Raw genomic sequence first — 21,249 nt, 5'->3', positions numbered from 1 at the left:
CACCATTTGGCCAGAATTCATTATGCCTAGAAAACAACATCCATAGCGCGATGGAGACAGATTAAAAGGGCGGTCGATATAAACAAAAAATCTTTGTCAAGAAATGGTTCATAGCGTTGGCGAGTATAGGTTAAGGGCTAGGTGTATGAATAGAGGACGGCTTATGCGGGTGAACTAAAGGCGGAGGGATATCAAAACATGAACTAACGCCGATTTTTCATCCATAATCCTCTTGTCAATAAGTCAATAGGAGTAAATAATCCTCCTGCATGCACTGGAACAAAGCTTTAGGGGAACATGGTTTATTTCGTGAAACGCGTCCTTGATAGAGGAGACCAATGTGTGTTATGTGTACAATCCTCAGAGGCAGTAAACACGTTCCTCTGGGCCATAAATGTTGGAAAAGTGACTGGACATTTCTTGCTGCGAAAAGACAGAACTTTCTTTTGCTATAAGAGCGACAGTCAATCTTCGAGTTTGAATAAACATTATGGCGCTATAAGCCACATCTGATATCTGGCATTTAATGTTTTTATTAGAAGGGGGAAACTCATGCGTTCCAGAAAAATTTAACCCAGATCACGTATCTTTTAACCAATTTATACACTTTAATTAGCTTATGTATTTTGTCCTTTTTGTAGTGTCAAGAAATATGTTTTGATGCGAAAAAAAAAAGACACATTTGGTGAGGGATTTAAGCCTGCACTTCCCTGTTATTTGCCATTCCTCTTCGCGCCTACTTATTTTATCTTTTTCGTTGAAAGAGGAGGCCGAAGCGCAAGAATAGAGGAAAGAAATTTGACCACAGCAGAGACGGAACAGTATAAAAATAGCGCAGGTACAAGCACGGAATAATTAATAGCGAAGTACAATATCAACCCAACATAATCAATCGAATTTGAAGGCTCGAAAGTTTCTGCTCAGCCAAGCATTTAAGTAGTCGAAGATAGGTGAAAAACAACAAGGGCAACCAAACTCCCGTTCCTTCATTCCCCACTAGCTTTCGCGACCCATGCAGACGTCGAGAGGAGCTGCCAGCTTTCGAGCACATCACTTTGGCAACGTGAACTTGGTCATCCCGGAGTGAGTGGACTCCAATATTTGCACTGTGCTGTGTTCGTACAGCATCGCGGAGTCATACTGGCAGAAAGGTCGGTCGATAGATAGCAGGACGCGATGCTCGGTCGACCGAGGTCGCCCAAGTGTCGCCGAGAAGTCAGGTGGCCGGGAACTAGATTGGCAGTGGCTGCTGAGAGATTGGAAGCCTCGAGGTCGAGGGAGATCGATGCAACTCCGGGAACAAGATGTCCTCTCTCGTTGCTCTTTCGCGCCAATGGACGTCACGAGTGCTTCATTGATTGCGTGGCACAGAGCGCGCTGCCTGTCACAGCTTGCCGGAAGATGTACCGCGAGGTACGAACGCGAAGTACGCGAGGTACGAACATAGGTATATGCTTAAAGGGAAACTGCATAGGTTTTAGAAATCAACCAGCTTAAGAGGGTCGACTGTGTGAAACTTGCAGGTAAAGCATGAGAAGTCTTTTTGAGCTAGCACTTAAAATAGTGAAGTAATCGCCGATTAAAATCCGGACGCCCTCCAAGCTTCTCCGCAGTGCGCAAAGCCAAGTGGGGGGCGCATGATGACGTCATCGAAGGTATTGGTACATTTCCAACGCACAAACGCCTGCTTTGAAGGAAAAAAACCAACGCCACCGAAGGCAAACCCTGCCGAGAGTTGTTTGGCAGCGACTAACGAGTCAGGGCGGGGTGTGGCTGACGACGGCGGTAATTTGAATTCATACCTTCCGTGACGTCTGGTTGAATTTCTCTGCACTCCTTCAATGCATTGAGAAGAAGCGCAGAAATCAATCGTCGATTACGGCACTATTTTAAATGTTAGTGCAAAAACACTTGGCATGCTTTACCTACAGCCTATATAGATTTGAATCCTTGAATATCGCGAAATTCTCAAAAAAGTGCTGCAGTTCTGAGCTGCCGGATTCTGAGCTGCCGGAATCCAGCCCATTATTTCCAAACTACGTAGCAAGGTTGGAGGCAGTATACAGGGTGTTTCACCTAAGATTTCCTACAATTTTAAAAATTAGGCTTTTTCAGTTAGAAGAGCGCTTTTTTTCGGCATACCAGCAGCGTAACACACCACGATAAAGTTAAGACGTGCTAACTAGCGGGATCATTAACTAATATTGAATAGTTAATTTTAGCTGTTGCAGTTAGGCTCCTTAATTACTGAGGGGCGTGTAGCCCGCCGTATTGAACAGCTATTGCAGCTATTGTACAGCTGCCGGCCTTTATTTAGGTCTTATGGAATACTAGAAATAAGTTAATTGCACGCATACAAACTATGTCTCGAAATATTGCGCCAGTACAAACTAGACAAAAAAAAAAACCTTCGAAACCACCTATCACACTAAACTTTGCACATACGAACTTCAAAAACAATGGAAACACCTCGTGTACGCACAAATTATGGTTTTCATGGCAAATTCCTGACTTAATTAATCAATACCCTATTATTATGTATACTGCCCGCTGCACCCTCTCTATTCGTAAACACAAAATGTTAATTAAAGTAATGCTCATAAATGAACTTTAAAGATGAAAACTAAACGTATGCCTATCACTTGTATATGTTTTGTAAATATTGTTACCGTCAAATTGTGGTTAAAGTATGCTGTTTGTTTTCGCCGAAAGCCAGTGTTTTCTAAGGATGTCTTAATATATTGTGTAAAAATAATGAATGTGTATTTCTATTATGTAATGCTCTGCTTGATTATTGCAGCCTGTGGTGCCGCCTGTCATCCGGGTGGCGTGGCCTCATCAGGCAATGTATGCCTTTTGCCACGTCACCCTGGACAACCTCTTCGTTGTCCTAAAAAAATTCTGAATGAATGAAAAAATAAGTAATATCCATATCAGTTTTTAGAACTTGGAAAACGTGATTATCCTCAGCGCTGTGGCCCAACAAATTATGGCTCATTCGACGAGTTACGTGCCCTGGACAGGTTGCTTTTTCTGCAAGCTTCTCGAAAGCGAATTTATTTTGGCGCAATGTAGCCAAAATTTGTCGGACCACAGCGCCGAGGGTAACCGCGTTTTCGAAATTTAAAAACTGATGTGGCTATTGCTTACGGTGGGATACGCGCCTCTTCAAAAAATAAGGAGATGTACAGTTATCGTTAAAAATTTAGTTATTGAATATTTATTAACCAGCATGCTAGTTAGCAAGCCTTACCTGTACTCTGGTGTTCTACACCGCTGACAATGCTATGCCGAAAAAAGCGCTCTTGTAATTTAAAGAGCTGTAAGAAAGAGAGTTGGAGTTCGATGCCCCAGCAGCTAGCGCCGACGAAGGCGAGGAAGAAGATAGGCGAAGCCGACGAAGTTCGGGTTTTGCGCTTGCGAACGCTGGCCTGCTGAGCGGCACCGCTGGGACAAGGACTGTGCCCGTCCACGCTAACTGTGCGAGTTTCCACATTACACTTGGTGGAGGTGCTGCTTGTTCTCCCCGTGGACCTACGCCACGATGCCCAGGCTACAAGGCTCTACCACGACGTCCGACACCTCGGTCCAACCTGCCCAGCCTGTCCTCTGTTCTGGTGCCGTCCGTCAGCGCGACCCGGCGATCTTCAGCGGCACTGACGACACTGACGTAGAAGATTGGCTCGCCTCCTACGAACGCGTGAGTGCATACAACAAATGGGATGACGTCGTTAAGCTCACGAACGTCATCTTCTACTTGACCGACGTCGCCAACTTATGGTTCCGCAACCACGAGGCGGATTTTACTACCTGGGCGGCTCTAAAAAGCAGCCTGACTGACGTTTTCGGCCGCCCCGCTGTCCGAAAACTTCGTGCTGAACAACGGTTGCGCAGTCGTGCCCAACAGAACGGCGAGAACTTCACAAGTTATATCGAGGACGTCGTTGATTTGTGTAAGCGGCTCAATCCATCTATGAGTGAGGCTGACAAAATCCGACACATTCTGAAAGGGATTGAGGACGATGCGTTTCAAATGTTGGTGTCTAAAGACCCCCAAACCATCTCCGACGTCGTGTCTTTGTGCCAGAGCTACGACGAGCTCCGCAAACAGCGACATGTCACCCGCCGTAGCACTTGCTCGGGCGCCACCATTTCGAGCTTGGAAGCAGGCAGTCCTGCCCACGATCAGCCGACACTTCTTGAGCACATCAAGCAGTTTGTGCGGGAGGAGGTGGCTCGTCAATTATCGCTGGTTACCTCTCAACCCGCCCCTTCGCCATCGCTGTCGCCTTCAATTCAGCGTGTCATCCAGGAGCAGGTAGCTGAGGTCCTGCCGCCCACTAATCCACCCCCTCTGGTCACTGCACCGCTGACATATGCGGAAGCACTCATCCGGCCACGACCTCAGCCGGTTGTTCCCACTTATGCGCCACCTGTCAACGTGTACCCTCAGCAGCAGCTCGCCCCTGCGCTGCCACGCACTCACCATCCTTTGACTCGCACCGGTCCCCGCCCTATCAATCCGTGGCGCACCCCAGATAACCGGCCGATATGCTACGCCTGCGGTCTCACTGGTCATGTGGCCCGCTGGTGCCGCACGCGCGGCTCCGGTCCTTACGACTACGGGCGCTCGCCAACGTACGACGCTACAATGCCCTCCGTCCCTGTCTCTTCTCCTCTGCCGCCTCCGAATCCCTCTCTGCCTCGCTCCGACTCCTACAACCGAAGCCATCGGTCACCGTCTCCTCGATGCCGTTCACCCTCTCCTATGCGCCGCCGGTCCCCACCACTTCAAGCGGAAAACTAGGCGCCGCAGTTCCGGAGGCAGGAACTGCGCCGTCAACGACCGTCTCAAGCCCTATCGCCGCTCCTATGAACGTTATTGAAGTGATCGTTGAAGGTCTTCCTGTTGACGCGCTTATTGACACTGGTGCTGCCGTGTCCATCATTAGTCGCAACTTGTGCCGCAAATTAAAAAAAGTGATGACGCCGCTTTCTGACCTTTCGCTTCGCACCGCCAGCGCTGACCCCATTCGCCCTCTCGCAGCGTGCACTGCCCGCCTCGTCATTCAAGGTCTCTCCTACACCATTGAGTTCTTCGTTCTCGCCCGCTCCTCTCATGACATCATCCTCGGGTGGGACTTTCTGTCCGCGCATCGCGCCATCATTGACTGTGCACGTGCTCAAATTGATTTATCGCCGCTATGTGATGCTCTTGTGGACGCCTCCCCTGTTACCGCCGCGCCTATTCTCGCCGCTGACGACGTCGACTTGCCAGCTTTCTCTTCTGTTCTTGTGCCGCTGACTTGTGCTGCCCTCTCTGACGATACTGTTCTTTATTCACCCTCTCCTCTTTGTGCGCACCGCAAGTCTGTTTTGCTCCCTCATGCCGTGCTTACCCTTTCTGGTGGTTGTGGCGCTCTGTACGCCGCGAACCCGTTGCCTTTCCCCACCACTTTACATCGGGGAGAATCGCTCGGCACGGTTGATGTCATCGATCTCGACGACGCTTCTCCTGTCCTTGATGACCCTGACACCCATGACATCAACGCCCTCACCCCTCCCGCCGACGTCGCCGACCCGTCCTCCCGGGATATGTTTTCCCATTCTGTCGATGCCGCTCTACCACGTCACCAACGCGCCCAGCTCATCGCTTTGCTGCAGCGCTTCCGCGCATCCTTCGACTCTCCTCAAGCACCGTTGGGTCGTGCAACCGCGGTTCGCCACCATATCGACACTGGCACCCATGGACCCTTGCGCCAACGCCCCTATCGCGTCTCCTCCGCCGCGCCGCATCATTGATGAACAGGTGACCGAGATGCAGAACCGCGGCGTGATCCAGCCCTCTCACAGCCCGTGGGCTTCTCCAGTCGTGCTCTTCAAGAAAAAGGACGGCTCCATTCGATTCTGCATAGACTACCGCCGGCTAAACAAAATTACTCGGAAGGACGTCTACCCCCTGCCTCGTATAGATGACGCGCTGGATTGCCTGCAGGGAGCGGAGTACTTTTCTTCGTTGGATCTGCGCTCTGGGTACTGGCAGATGCCGATGGCCGACGTCGATCGCCCGAAAACAGCTTTTATCACGCCTGATGGACTGTATGAATTTAATGTGATGCCCTTCGGTCTGTGCAACGCGCCTGCCACTTTTGAGCGTATGATGGACAACATCCTCCGTGGGCTTAAATGGCAGACATGCCTCTGCTACTTGGACGATGTTGTCATCTTCTCCCAGAATTTTCCGTCTCATCTTCTTCGCCTGGAGATGTTCTTCGCTGCCTCAGTGACGCTGGCCTGCAGCTGAGCTTGAAAAAGTGTCGCTTCGGCGCTCGACAGCTGACTATCCTAGGCCACGTCGTGTCCAAGGATGGTGTACTCCCGGACCCTGCCAAGCTCCGTGCAGTTGCTGATTTTCCGAAGCCCACATCCCTGAAAGAACTCAGAAGCTTTCTTGGCCTTTGTTCTTACTTTCGCTGGTTCGTCAAGAATTTTGCTGCCGTTATCGACCCGCTGACGCAACTTCTCGCTGGTAGCCACGACCTGTCGGCTTGGTCCCCTGCATGTGACGAAGCTTTTGCAACGCTGCGCCAGCTCCTCACCTCTCCTCCGATCTTGCGCCATTTCGACCCTTCTGCGCCTACAGAACTGCACACAGACGCCAGCGGCATTGGTCTCGGTGCCGTTCTAGCTCAGCGGAAACCTGGTTTCAATGAGTACGTCGTTGCCTACGCCAGCCGTGCGCTCACAAAAGCGGAGACTAACTATTCCGTCACTGAAAAAGAATGTTTGGCGATTATTTGGGCGATCGCCAAATTTCGTCCTTACTTATATGGGCGCCCGTTCGATGTCATTACAGATCACCATGCCCTTTGTTGGCTGTCGTCACTCAAAGATCCATCTGGCCGCCACGCTCGTTGGGCTCTGCGTTTACAAGATTACGACATTCGGGTCATTTATCGTTCCGGTCGTAAACACTCCGACGCCGACGCTCTCTCGCGCTCCCCTGTGACCTCTGAGCCTGACCCGCCATCTATTTCCGGCCTCACACCTTCTATTGACACTATTGATACGGCTTCTGAGCAGCGCAAGGATCCTTGGATTACTTCTCTTCTGGATTTCTTAGCCAACCGATCAGCCCGCCTCCCTTCTCGAGCGCTCCGTCGTCAAGCTCATCACTTTGTCGTGCGTGACCAGCTGCTGTACCGTCGGAATTACCTCCCCGACGGTCGCAAATGGCTGCTCGTGATCCCCAGGCATCTCCGCTCCGCCATTTGTGCCAGTTATCACGACGACCCGCACTGTGCTCATGCCGGTGTGCTGAAAACTTTTACCCGCCTGCGTCTTCGGTATTATTGGCGGGGTATGTACCGTTTTGTCCGCCAGTACATACGCTCTTGTCTGGAATGTCAGCGCCGCAAAAACCCACCACCGCACTCACCTGCTCCTCTGCAACCGTTACCGTGTCCGGCCCGACCATTCGACCGTGTTGGAATCGACCTTTATGGCCCTCTTCCCAGCACTGCCGCCGGGAACCGCTGGATCATCGTCGCCATTGATCATCTCACGCGCTATGCGGAAACTGCCCCGTTGCCAGCTGCGACGGCCTCTGACGTAGCCGGTTTCATACTACAGAATATCATTCTTCGTCACGGTGCGCCTCAGGAATTGCTCAGCGATCGGGGTCGCGTCTTCTTGTCCGGCGTAGTGGAAGCCCTTCTTCGGGAGTGTCATATCGTTCATCGCACGACGTCTTCGTACCATCCGCAGACGAACGGCATGACCGAACGCTTTAACCGGACCCTCGGCGACATGATGGCCAAGTACGTTTCTACCGATCACTCCGACTGGGACCGCGTTCTCCCTTTCGTTACCTACGCTTACAATTCTGCAACGCAAGCCACTACTGGTTTTTCCCCGTATTTTCTTCTCTACGGACGCGAGCCTTCCTCCATCATGGACACCATACTCCCTTACCGCCCCGATTCGTCCGACTTTACAACCGTCTCTCAAGCCGCTGCGCATGCCGAAGAATGCCGTCAACTCGCCCGTTCCTTTGCTTCTCACGATCAGCACCGTCAGAAAAGCGCCCGCGCCGCTTCTTCCGGTCTGCCGCCGTCATATCTGCCTGAATCCTTCGTTTGGCTGTGGGTGCCCTCCTCCAGCCCCGGACAGTCTACAAAACTACTGAGCAAATACCAGGGCCCCTATCGCGTTATTCAGCAGGTCTCCCCAGTTAATTATCTGGTCGAGCCCATCACGCCTTCGTCTTACCATCGCCGCCGCGGTCGTGAAATTGTGCACTTAGACCGCCTGAAGCCCTACTACGACCCAGCCATCGTCTCGTGCCCTTAGGCCGCCAGTATGGCGCCTCTTCACCCCGGGGGTATTGTAAGAAAGAGAGTTGGAGTTCGATGCCCCAGCAGCTAGCGCCGACGAAGGCGAGGAAGAAGATAGGCGAAGCCGACGAAGTTCGGGTTTTGCGCTTGCGAACGCTGGCCTGCTGAGCGGCACCGCTGGGACAAGGACTGTGCCCGTCCACGCTAACTGCACACATTTCCACATTACAGAGCCTATTTTTAAATGTTATGAAAAGTCTTCGGTGAAACACCATGTATAGCGAAAAATGTAAGGATATTGGATGATTACACGCAGAACAGTAATCTATTTTCGACATTTTTCCAGGTCGTCCTCACCGTCGAAGGCTTAAAGGAATACAGACGCCTAACTCTTGGGTGCGTGTTTTCTCCTTTGTTATGATGCGTAAGGCATTATTATACATTGGTTACTTACTACGCGGTATTCTCCTACAACGGCGAAAAAATTTATAATCGAGTTTATTTCTACTGCTGTTTCGGTTTCGGTTTCAACAGGCGATCGATGGCTGTGATGTTCAAGTATGATTATAGGTGCACGTGAGACATGAAAAAACTGCAATATAACCGCTGCTTCTACATTCGTTGTCATTCCGGCTCTTGAGGAAAGCTGGCTTCAGCACTGTGGTCAATTAAAATGATGAAGCAGAGATTATATAGCTGTTTTTTCATGCCTCACGTGACATATAACCAAAGTTTGACGTCCCAGCTATCGTTCGGCTGTTGAAACCAAAACAGAAGCAGCGTGACAGAAAAATTCGATTATAAATTATTTAGCGGTCGTAGGCGAATACCATATGGTCATTCATGCATAGCAATGTCTTCCGCATCATCGCAGAGAAGAAAACGTGCTACAAAAAAAAATTACCGACGATTACGTTACTTCCTAATGCGAAATTTGAGCGCAGCAAATTAGCTGTTTCACCTTTTCGATAGATTGAGGCAAAGAAATCGAGCAACACATGTATGCGCTATCACAGAATTTTTTTTTTTAGCAGGCGGAGGACTTCCATCGGTCGTCTCGCTCATGGCTCAGAAAGAACTGGCAGATAATTTCGCAGTGGCGAACGGCAGCGGCAATTTCGGCTCGGGCGGTGCACATATACAGATCCGCCGCCACCGATCTGGCTCTCTGATTGCCACCGCACAGGGGTTGCATTGGAGGAGGAGCGAAGAAAGGAATTAAGTTCGAGCCGGCGCTTTGACAACCGGAGACTCGCAGGAAGAGGGGGGAGGGGGGCGGCGTGTACGTGTACACCCAGCGGCAAACGATGGGGGCAGAAGCGCGCGCAGCAAGCGGACAACACGATAAAGGGAGGAGGGAAGAGATAGCAGCGACTGACTGATGCCGCTGACGCCGATAGCGCTGGGGGGATGAAAGGGGGGCGGAGCTGGTTACGAGGCCGACGCCGACGACGACGCGAAACCCAGGAACGGACGCCAAAGAGCTGCGCTCTAAAATTAGGTGTCTAGCAGTAGTACAAGACCTCTAATCGACCATAATTTACGGGCCGAAAACATTGTCAACGCCGACGCCGCTGAAGACAATGAACGCCGACGGCCTATGGCTTCAGCGCCGCGTTTCTGACACAGCGTAGTCAATGCCTGCAGCCCACATTTTTCTCTCATCCCCCCCTCCCCCCCTACCTTTAAGCGCGATTCAAGCGCGCACTGACCCAAGGAGCCAGTTATGCGTACTTCCTTTCCTTGGAATGGCTCAACATTGTCAATGCCAACGCGTGCAGCGCACAGCTGCCACTACCGTCACGTAGCTTAAAGCACGATTGAGGTGTCCACTATTCCAAGAGGGCAGTTGTGCCTTTGCTTTCCAAGCTTCTGCTCTATTGGTCTCGCAGCTTAAAGCGCGCCTAAGGTGTCCACTTCTGGTGACAACGGACAACGATGACGCCGGAAACGCAGAAACGGGCGCCAAAGATTGGTTTTTGGTTTTTGTGGGGTTTAACGTCCCAAAGCGACTAAGGCTATGAGAGGCGCCGTAGTGGAGGGCTCCGGAAATTTCGACCACCTGGGGTTCTTTAACGTGCACTGACATCGCACAGTACACGGGCCTCTAGAATTTCTCCTCCAAAGAAATTCAACCGCCGCGGCCGGGATCGAACCCGCGTCTTTCGGGTCAGCAGCCGAGCACCATAACCACTGAGCCACCGCGGCGGCAGGGCGCCAAAGAACTGCGCTCTAAAACGGTGAGGAAAGAAAAAGAAAGAAAAGGAAAAAATATCATGGGAGACGCTACATTTCTAGAAGGTAATTTTGTACAACCGAGCGCACACTTGTTGCTTCTTCCATGCAGAGAAGCGCCAATGCCAAGACCAACCGCAGTGGACACAGGCAGACCCAGCTGGAGAAACGGAATTTATAATACGCGCCCCCTCGGAGAAGAGAAGCGGCGATCTTTCGCCTTTTTCTCAGCTCTTCTTCGTTCAGGAACGTGGCTCACATCAACGGGGCGCTTAAAGTTGAATCAATCAAACCTCTGCAGTAGTCAAGCGATCTGAAAGTAGGAAGGCGGGGTAGACGGCCGCATGCTCGCAGTGACGCCCCAACTCGCGGTCACGTGACCAGGACCCGTCAGGACGCACATTGGCGACGCTGTTCATAGCGCATATGATGATGATGATAGCAACTTTATTTTCCGCCAGATAAGGAAGGCCCCTACTCCCCGTCCGCGGCACGCAGGCCTTGATGACGGGGTCCGGGACCTCCGCGATTAGAAGCAGGCGAAGAGGTCTTGATTCCTCGCGGCTTCTCCCGCAACGTCGCTCACACGTCATTCGCGGTTGCAATATATGTCCGTATTATCCCTTATGACAGCACCATACCATGGCGGCAAGCTGCGGCGGTCGTTGGATGGAAGGCGGCAGGGATCGGCCCTCTGCCAGAAGCGTTGCAACCCAGGTTGACCTTGCGCCTTTGTGGGGAGACAAGTTCCGCGCATCTCGTAGGGTATACGGGATGCGATTACCGTCCCCTCCGCGGGAGGAGCGGAGGGAAGGTGGCGGTAAGAAGCGAGTGCGGCAGGGGCCGCCTCATCCACTGAGCAGACTCACGGGGGACATCCTCCGTCCCCTGCCACCGGAGAGCGGCCGGCTCTCAGTGTGGTGGCGTGGAGGCTCGCCACAAACGGCCGCTCGCTGACGGAGTAAACAGGTCAGGGGCCCGTCACGCCCCGTGCCACGAGGCGCTTGCCCACTGGCACGATGCTTAAGCGGCGCGTGGCCAAGGTTCATGCTCGACGCGAAGCTGATTAGGCAGCGCTTCGTAAGTTTTTTATTTACACCTTTCCTAGACATAGCAGGAAACCGAACAAACAGCTAGAACCACTAGTTTCTCTGCTGGACTGCCCGTATTAAGATAGTGGGAAAAAAGTTTTATTTTAGGTAAGGCATTGTACAGTCCGCAAAGACAGCCTAGCGTTACCCTCTTGTACTTAATGCTTCTGATTTCCGGTTTAAAAAATGCCACGCGCCAGCAAGCTCTGTAGATTTACTGCGTCGCATCGGAATCAGCAACAAAAGTCGTCAAAGGAGGTTATGAAGGGTTTCGAGCGGCTTCAGAAGACAGAATGGGCCACAGTGAAATTGAACAGCTCAATAAGGATGTTGATAGGATGAAGTGGCGCTGACGTCGACGGAATATTGAAATTCACGGCATTACATAGACTGATAACAAGGACTTGATGAAGAAGGTGAACGGCACAGGCGTAAAATTAGAACTTGAGCAAGTGCGCTCTATCGACCCAGCAGCCATACACAGGCGTCCTGTTCAGCCGGATAAAACGCGGGGTGTAACTGTTCGCTTCGCAAAACGAGAGCTTCGCGATGCTTGGCTGCCAAAACGGTTGACTCCTACTCTGCTGTCCGTTGCCGAAAAATGGTCTAGGGAATCCGGCTACGCGTTCGTTTAGCACGTGAATGGAAGGTGCTTGTTAGAAAATAGACAGGTGCGCGAGCAACTGCTCTCTGGGACAGTGATGATGCTGCCAGTCTCAGACAATAGCACAGACGTTGCTGGTCGGATCGTAGATGAATGTTGCAAAAGGTACTCCCTGAAATTGCGAAGGTAAGGCTGGTACATTAGTTTCTTCTTTCCACTTAATATGATGAAGACGACGAAGTACATCCTTGTGGAGCGCTTTCCCACAGTCTCCAGCTTTTTTCGGTGCTTTTGAGTGCATATTGCGGGGAAGCCATCCCCCGTCATACGGAGATAGATCTGGATCCTCCTGGGCATCGAGTAGCCTGGCGGCTTCCTCCTCGAGCTCGTCGAGGAAGCGGTGCAGCCTTCCTAGCGACCCCGACAGCAAAGACATCATCCAGTAGTTCAGCGAAGCCAGCAACAAAGGAGACTTACTTTATTTATTTATTTAATCATTTATTTGTTTATTACTTATTTTTCATTCATATTTTTTATTTATTTACTTATTTATTTACAAGCACAAATAATACAAAATAGTGTAATTAATAAAGCAAAACTCATTGAAAACAGGCCTCGAGCAGAGCTGAGGAAAACATTGTGGTTGGAACACAGACAATTCTTTCAGGCAGACGATTCCATTCGTTTATCGTGAAAGGGAAAATGAATGAGCAAAAGCATTCATGCGGCAAGCAATCTCTCTAAATTTTTTTGGGAGAAGAAATATAGTGTGGGGCCTTCAGGTAAACAGTTGCCTCTATTCTGGTGTCACCGTTATATACACTGTGTAAAACTTTGTCTCAAGAATTTTCTCCTTTGGGACAGGGGGCGCCACCCTATAACTCGGTTTTAATGTTCGTTACGCTGGAGGCAAAGTTATAATTGTTAGTGACGACGCGTGGAGCGCGGTTCTGAATTCGTTCTAGTTTGTTAATCACGTTACACGTATGTGGGTAACAGATTGTGCATGCACATTCTAGCATAGGCCATACGTTAGTGAGATAGAACGCTTATTTGAAGGTCAGAGATCCAGTTTTAAAGCTTCGTTTACAGAAGTTCAATACAGCGCTAGCTTTCTTAGCCAAGTAGTCCATATGCCAAATCGGTTTCCGTCCACACATTGGAACGGAGGATGGTCTTGTCACTTTGGCTGCTGACGTGCTTAACCACTCTCCGCAAAGTCACCTTGTTCGAACCGTTATCGCTACAGACATAACAAAGGCATATGACAACATCCTTCACTCTGCCATTTTTGCCTCCCCTCAAACTCTTGGCCTCCCTCACCGGTTTCTCCTCTCCATTCATGGTGTTTTAACAAATTGAACCTTCAGTGTACGTGGACACGGAAAGCCCTTTGGTAACTTCACTTCCAATAGAGGAGTGCCCCAGGGCTCCGTTCTCGCCCCTACATTATTCAATGTGGCTTTTATTCCTCTTGCTCCAGCCTTAGAGACCATCCCTTCTATCCGTGTGCTTGCGTACGCCGATGACATAACCTTGTGGGGCTGTCACCCAGATGTGTCTATCCATCAATCGGTCCTCCAGCATGCGTTGGATGTCTTGACATCTCGCCTCCCACCTCTGGGTCTAACCCTCTCGCCTACTAAGTCATGTTTCATTCGCATTGGAAACAAAGGTGGCTTACAGAAAGCTCCCCCTTTAAGTTTTACAGTAGATAGTTCTCCGATTCCTCAGGTAAAAACTGTTCGTATTCTTGGCCTCCTCCGTCACACCTCTGGGACTGGCACCCCATGGCTGACAGGCACCCGTAAATCGTCTCATGCTACTATACGCCTGATTCGTCGCGTGGCTATGCGATCTGGTGGCGCGCGTGCTCATACAAGACGGCAGCTTGTGCTCTCTATCCTTCAACTACGGATAATATACCAGGCACAATTTCATCGTCTCACCCGCAGACAGTGGGAATCCCTTCAAGCTGTCAGTCATGAGGCTATGCGCACCATAACATATTAGCCCCGTTTAACACCCATACCCGTGCATGAGGAGTTCGTCCAACTTAATACTCTCAGTGAACTCATCGATCAGAGGGTGGGAAACAGAGCTCGCAAACAGTCTCTACAACTTCATCGTTTAAAGACGCTCCCTCCGTCGTCGTACTGTATGCTCACTGTATCTCCGTCGGTATCAACCTCGTATCTGCCTGAAGGGCGCATATTGTACACCGATGCAACGCATGCTGCAGAGCGAGGAGTTACTGCTGTATATAGTCCCTCCCATCCGCATCTCAACTCTCGCGCGACATACACCACGGATACGTGCACCCACCTGGGATTGGAACTTCAGGCCATTTACAATGCTTCCCTTCCGCTCGTTCCCACATTCAATACCGTTCATCCTTAAACCGACTCCCTCGCCGTCCTTGAACAGCACATTCCATATTACACAATCAATTCATCTGCTCTGCGTAAAGTATTTTATGTCATGTACGCATACACTGGATTCGCTGCCATTCTCACGATCCACATAATATTCAAGCAGATGCTCTGACTCACATTGACACTTGAGACGACCCGGCACCTTCCCCTCTTCCCCCAGATCCGTTCCTGTCACATGTCTCCGGTTCACAAGCTCTGCTCCAGCGAACACGCGCTCTGATTTTTCCGTGCTCACACCCTCTTCCCCGTAGTTTTACTCAGCAGGAGGAGGCATCAGTGCGCCTGATTCGGGCATGGGCGGCTCTGACCCCATCTGTCCGTCATCGGTGGCGTTATAAAGGTCTGCCAGCAACTGAGAATTTCCCTCACTGCGGCGCTGCTCCGGACATTTGTGATGTGCGGCACCTGTTGTCGACTTGCCCAGCAACGGTCCTTATTAGAAAACGGCTCCTCATGGGAGGTGGGCCTGCGGTGGAACCGCGAAGAAGACTATGTATGGACATGCAGTTCACCAGCAGCCTATGCGACTACCTCGCCGAAACTGGTATCCACTCGTTCTTTTAACTTTCTATATCCTACATTCCACTCCCCCTTTCTCAACTTATGCTTCATGGCGGACTTTTTGGAGGAAATATTACTCCACACGCTTGCTGTATGAACAGTCAGAAGAGATGTATACGCCTAGATACCTGAAATTATCAACGCGTTTAAGGGAGTTGGAATCAAAGGTGGCGTTGAGAGGGGACGGGCTGTCGTTTTCGCGTGTACTGCACGTGACAGCACTTCTTTATATTGAGGCGCTTTTCAACACAACAACTGTTATCATCTACACCCACTGCAGGGCAAAGGCCTCTCCAGTGTGTCTCTAATTAGCCTTGCCCTTTGCCAGCTGCGGACCATAACCCCGCAAACTTCTTAATCTCATCCTCCTGCCTAACTTTCTGCCACCCCCTGCTACGCTTGCCTTCTTTTGGAATCCACTCCGTTACCATTCAGGACAAGCGGTTATCTTACCTTCGCATTACAAGCCCGGCCCAAGCCCATTTTTTCCTCTTGATTTCGACTGGGATGTCATTAACACGCGTTTGTTCCTGCACCCACTCTGCCCTCTACCGGTCTCTTAACGCTACAGCTATCATTTTTCTTTCCAGAGTTCGCTGCGTTGTCCTTAACTTAAGCGAACCCTTTTCGTTAGCCTCTATATTTCTGCCCTGTAGGTGAGTACCGCTGAAATGCAGCTGTTGTAGGCTTTTCTCTTGAGGGATATTGGCAAACTGCAGTTGTTATAAATATCTTCCATTATTTGTACGTAACACTTTTCTACACTCTAATGCCGCAATGCTTGCATGACAGCTGAAATTTGCACTGAGTCAAATGCTTTCTCGTGATCAATGAAGGCTATATATAGGGGTCGGTTATATTCTGCGCATTTCTCTATCCCCTAATTGATAGTGTGATTATGGTCTATTGTCGAGTATCCTTTACGAAAGCCTGCCTGATCATTTGGTTAATTGAAGTCTAAGGTTGTCCTGACCCAATTAGCGATTAGCTTAGTCAATGCATTTTAGGCTACAGACAGTAAGCTGATCAGTCGGTAATCTTTCAATTACTTGAAAGTTCAAGGAATTTTCAAGTCATTTCAAGTCATTGAAACTAAATGCGCGCAAAAGTGAACGCTCAGAATGCAAAAAATACAATCACTGAGAAAGAGGCATTTTGCGCTCATGGTAAGGTTTTAGGCGCACCACATGTAGAATAAATAAATGGCTAGAAAGTTTAAATATGCTATTGATGGCAAATAAAATGCAACTGAATACGAAGGAAACGAAGTATTTGTTATCTAAGCCTCAGAGAGAGAGAGAGAGAAAGGTGGGCGGATAGGCAGTGAGATTATCTTTGCGACGCCCAGTATGTTCCCGAGAATGGGAAGGGGATAGAAGAGAGGGAGATCAGGGTACACAGGGCACACGCTGAAAATTTACAACCTTGAACTCAACCCTGAGTTCCTTAAGAACTTCAAAAGCGCCTTCACAGCTATCCTCTGTGGGAATGAGGATCTAAGCGGTGGATCGTTGCAGCCAGGAGGACATGCTGGCGCTCAAACAGAGGGTAGTCACACAGCAGGCGCTCAATTGTGGCCGCACATCCGCAGTTCTTACAGGCAGTAGAGTCTGTCATTGTGATTAAGTGAGAGTAGGCTTTTCTGAACGCCACTTCCAGCCACAGGCAACACAACAGCGTAGCATCGCAGCGAAAGAAGTCGGGCGGTGAATCGAGCATATGTAAGGGGTCGAGGCGATGTAAACGGCATGCAGAGATGTGACAGGTAGACCATGTCGCTGAAATCTCGTTCCGGCCATGCATTCACAGATGTCTTGCTGCGTCGGCTGTTTTCAGTGGTAAACGGACAAGGTTGGCACTGTTGGTGGGTCGATCGAGCTGCAGCAACAGCTGCGTCGTTTCCGACAATGCCACTGTGTCCTGGTAGCCACTGGAAGATGACGTCATGACCCTCTTCTAGGGCCAGGTGTGGTAGATGTCTTATCTTCGCAACTAGTTGCTTGTGTTCGCCATGACACAAAGCAGAATTTAGACATTTCAAGGCAGCTTTTAAATCACAGAACAGAGCTTATTTATGGAGTGCTTGTGCACCGATGTACGGCACAGCCGCACAAAGAGTGGCAAATTCTGACCCGGTGGAGGTTGTCCGATGCGAAATTAGTTGGTCAATGCGGGCCTGTCTCACAGGAATATCCACGGCGCGAGCTGAACTAGTAGATGAGACCGAGCCATCTGTGTATGCACGAGTGCTGTCACTACATTCGGCGTGGAGTAATAATAGCGTCAACTGTTGAAGGACCGGGGTATCGGTAAGTCTGATTTGTTCGCTACCCCCGGAATTGTAAGACGCACACATGGCTGCTGCAGACACCACAGCGCAGAGGAAGGTCTTGCCGCTGGGGCGAACTGTGATGGGATGGACGACTGGTAGGCTGCCACTATATTTGAAAACGCAGCATACGGTCTCTGCACCGGCACTGACACGAGGTGATGCTGGGGAATTCTGATTTTTCTTATGTAAATCCGCAGGGTGTCAAGGGCTATCTTGAGGAAAACAGCGCAGGAACAGGTACAAGAGAAAAGAAGACGGCGGGACAGCGCCTGTCTCGTCTTCTTTTCTCTTGTCCCTGTTCCTGTGCTGTTTTCCTCAAGAGGTACCAACTCGCTCAACTCGCCGTTTTACTGAAGTCAAGGGCTATATGTGTCGAAAGCGGGTAGTCCTTGGCGATAGCCATAGTTGAAACTGTTGATGCGCTGCGAGAGAGACCTGGACATGTGTGAATAGCCTAACCTTGTAAAGTCTGCAGGGCACCCAAATCGTCTTGCATGTATTCGAAAGCACAAGTGTGCTATACCGCACAAATCGTAATAGTGCTGTGCACAGCTGCAGCATTGAATGAACCGACGAACCGAATCTGAGTAGTTAAGCAATATAGGTTAGCTTTTCCTATAAAGAGATGCAAAGCTGGCTTCACGATAGATTCTGGTCTACGATAATTCCTAAACAGACAATGACAAGTACAGTAGGAAATGGTATGACCATCGATAGTTACCGGATATGGAGTCATACATTTCTAGCGGCTTGTTGTCGGTTGGCTGCACAGGAAGGACGAGGATGGTGTGTGGGGCCATTTGTTTTCACAGTGGACTTAGATGACGACGATCCGGCTCTTATTAGTTCCCTTTTGGTCTTCCGGCTGAGGTAAGGTAAGGGGTTTTGGTGCCGCCATGTTGTGCGATTTACACTGTCTGACAAAGTGGCACTGAGACCCAGCTGTGCTTTGAATGTTGTGAACTTAGTACGCTGTTCTTTTCAATGCATTTCTAATGTATTTCCTCTGCTTAACCAAGATGTTTCTTTCCGGTTAAAAAGCAAATAATGGGGGGGGGGGGGTGTTACCCCGCCGCGGTGGCTCAGTGGTAATGCGCCCGTCTACCGTGCCAGAGTACCCGGGTTCGAACCCGACCGCGGCGGCCGCGTTTCGATGGAGGCGAAACGCAAGAGGCGCCCGTGTGCTGTGCGATGTCAGTGCACGTTAACGAACCCTCTCTCTCTCTCTCTCTTTCTTCTTTCACTCCTGCCTTCCTCCCTTCCCTTACGGCGCGGTTCAGGTGTCCGCCGAGATATACGAGACAGATACTGCGCCATTTCCTTTCCTCAAAAACCAATTTACCAATTTTTACCGAGGTAGTTGAAGAGAAACTCGGTCCGTTTTCTGAAAAAGAGCAACAAGAACTGCTGATAGCCATTCGTACTTTACCAGAGTTACAGAAGGGCCAGAAAAAGGTCCTAGACGAATCTCAAGAAATAAAAGTGAACCAGAAATCGGTCGGCGAAGAACTTGCAACACTTACGGACATAATTATTAGGACAGAAAACGATGTCGCAGTTTTAAAGAACGTAGGCGCTTGGATAGAACAGCTTAGGGCACAGAATCTAGTCTTAACCACTGAACTGGGGGCAGCCGTGGCTCAGAAAGAAAATTTAAAAAATGGATCTAGGCGGTACAACTTAGTCAAAGTTATCAGTATTTGTAGTAAACATTTGGGGCTAACAATTGTGTCGTCGGCAGTTGAGTGCGCTCAAAGGATTGGTAGTTTTGCTCCGGACAAGAATAGGCCTATTATTGCGAGTTCTCTTCCTTTATAGAAAAAGGCAAGTTGCTCGCTAACCGATATTTGGGTGTCTGTGAAAACATCATGGTAGTGGTGTATGTATTTTCACATGTAGTTACAAAACACAGTGCAATGTTCACAATGCACATAAATACACGCCGCGATTGGGCAGTACATTAACACAAGGCTACAAACATGGAGCACGCAAATACAAGGTACACTTTCGCCTATACTAATAAGTTTGGACTACACAGCGGGCTCGGAAAATTACTGCTTGCTTCAAGCTTGCAGTCGCGCTTTTAATTCCCTTTCGGAAGCGGCTGCGGCTTTTCTTCCTGTCGCGGGTTCGACTCTTCTTCCGCCTTATTCTGAGGCTTCTCTTCCGAACGCTGTTTTGGCCCAGCTTCCTATCCGTACTTCTCTCTGTGCATCGGTTCATGCTTCGAACCCTCCCTCTTTTCCTGTGGCTAGCGCGTCTGTTTATTTATTTATTTATTTATTCTCAACTGTTGCGAACAAATTTTACGCCAGTCCGCTCACGACGGCTCCGCTCCCCGTGTTCTCCTCGGCGCGCGGTCTTCTGTTTTCTTTTGCGCCTCCAGACGGAGTCCTTACTGGACGCTGGGCTTGTTCGTCGCAGCTTCTTTCTCACTTTGCAGCGATGTTTGTGCAGCTCACTTGCCTTCGGCTCGGCTGTCTTCAGCTTGGTTCGGTTTCGTCCCATTCGGTTCCTGAATTTCCTCCGGGGTTTCTGCTGTTTGATTCCACCTGCATCGGCGGTGCTCGATTCGCTTCTTTTTCTTTTTACTTTCTTCCAAATTTTCCTTTGGGTCAAGCCCGATTCACTGACAATGGCGTCATCCGAGTTGTTCTCTCGTGATGAAGTCACTCGTTCAGCTTTCTCTTGTTCTTCGAGCACTGAGCTTTCTTCTTCCAAGCCCTTTTTCTTCTTTTGGAGCCTCCCTTGTGAGGGGCATTCTGAGCATGGCTCATTAGCCGTTGATGACTCATTCTCCTCACTTTCGCTCAGTGTTGCTTCCTCAGCTTTCTCTGATACTTTCCTGAGCTCGTTAGTTTCAGTGCAGTGGTGCTCCATTCCTTGTACTGCACTGTCTCCTTCCTCCGAGGCACAAATTTCCTCGCCTTCCTCTTCGGGAAAGCCCTCCTCGCTGCGCGAGGGTTCACTCGGAACGGCTTCCGGGTCTTCACTGAGTGCGCTTTCCTCAGGTATTTCTACGTCTGAGCTTTCACACTTAGTGCCATTTAACCACTCTTTCTCGTGGTCTTCACTGCCGGACTCAGAGGTGTAGCACTCGGACTCCTCCATAGAGATCTCAACTGCTTCTTCGTCCTCAGGCGGCTGCTCTAGGGTCCCCTCTGACTGCAGCGTCAGGTCGGCCTTTACCTCAATGCCTACTACCTCAGCAGTAGCTACACTTTCAACTTCTCTAGGAAGCGACACTCCGGTTTGTTCTTCACTCTCTGTGGTTTCAGTTGCAGGAACAGGCTCTTCCTCAACCTCACTCTCACTAGTGGAGCTAGTTACAGTCTCTTCCGTGGTTGTCAACAAATTAGACTCGTCAGTCTTCCACCCGGCCTCTCCGGGGTTAGGCTCCACTGGATCCCCGACGTTCTTCAAACGCCGAATTTCAGCAAGCTTCCTCTGAAGGATTGCCATTTCTATTTCAAACGCTCTTTCGGCCGCTTCTTCGCGCCTTTTCCTTTCTCTCTCTTCTTCTTCACGTGTCTTTTGCCTCTCTTTCTCAGCGGCTTCTCTAGCGCGCTGTCTTTCTCTCTTTCTTCTGCTTGTCTCTGGCATTCTCTTTCCCTCTCTTCTCGAGCTCTGTCTCTTTCCTGGTCCACCCATTCTC

The sequence above is a fragment of the Amblyomma mixtum genome, chromosome 2 (assembly GCF_055824585.1).
Source record: "Amblyomma mixtum isolate Tamu chromosome 2, ASM5582458v1, whole genome shotgun sequence".
Classification (NCBI taxonomy): Eukaryota; Metazoa; Arthropoda; class Arachnida; order Ixodida; family Ixodidae; genus Amblyomma; species Amblyomma mixtum.
This window is presented reverse-complemented; position numbering follows the sequence as displayed.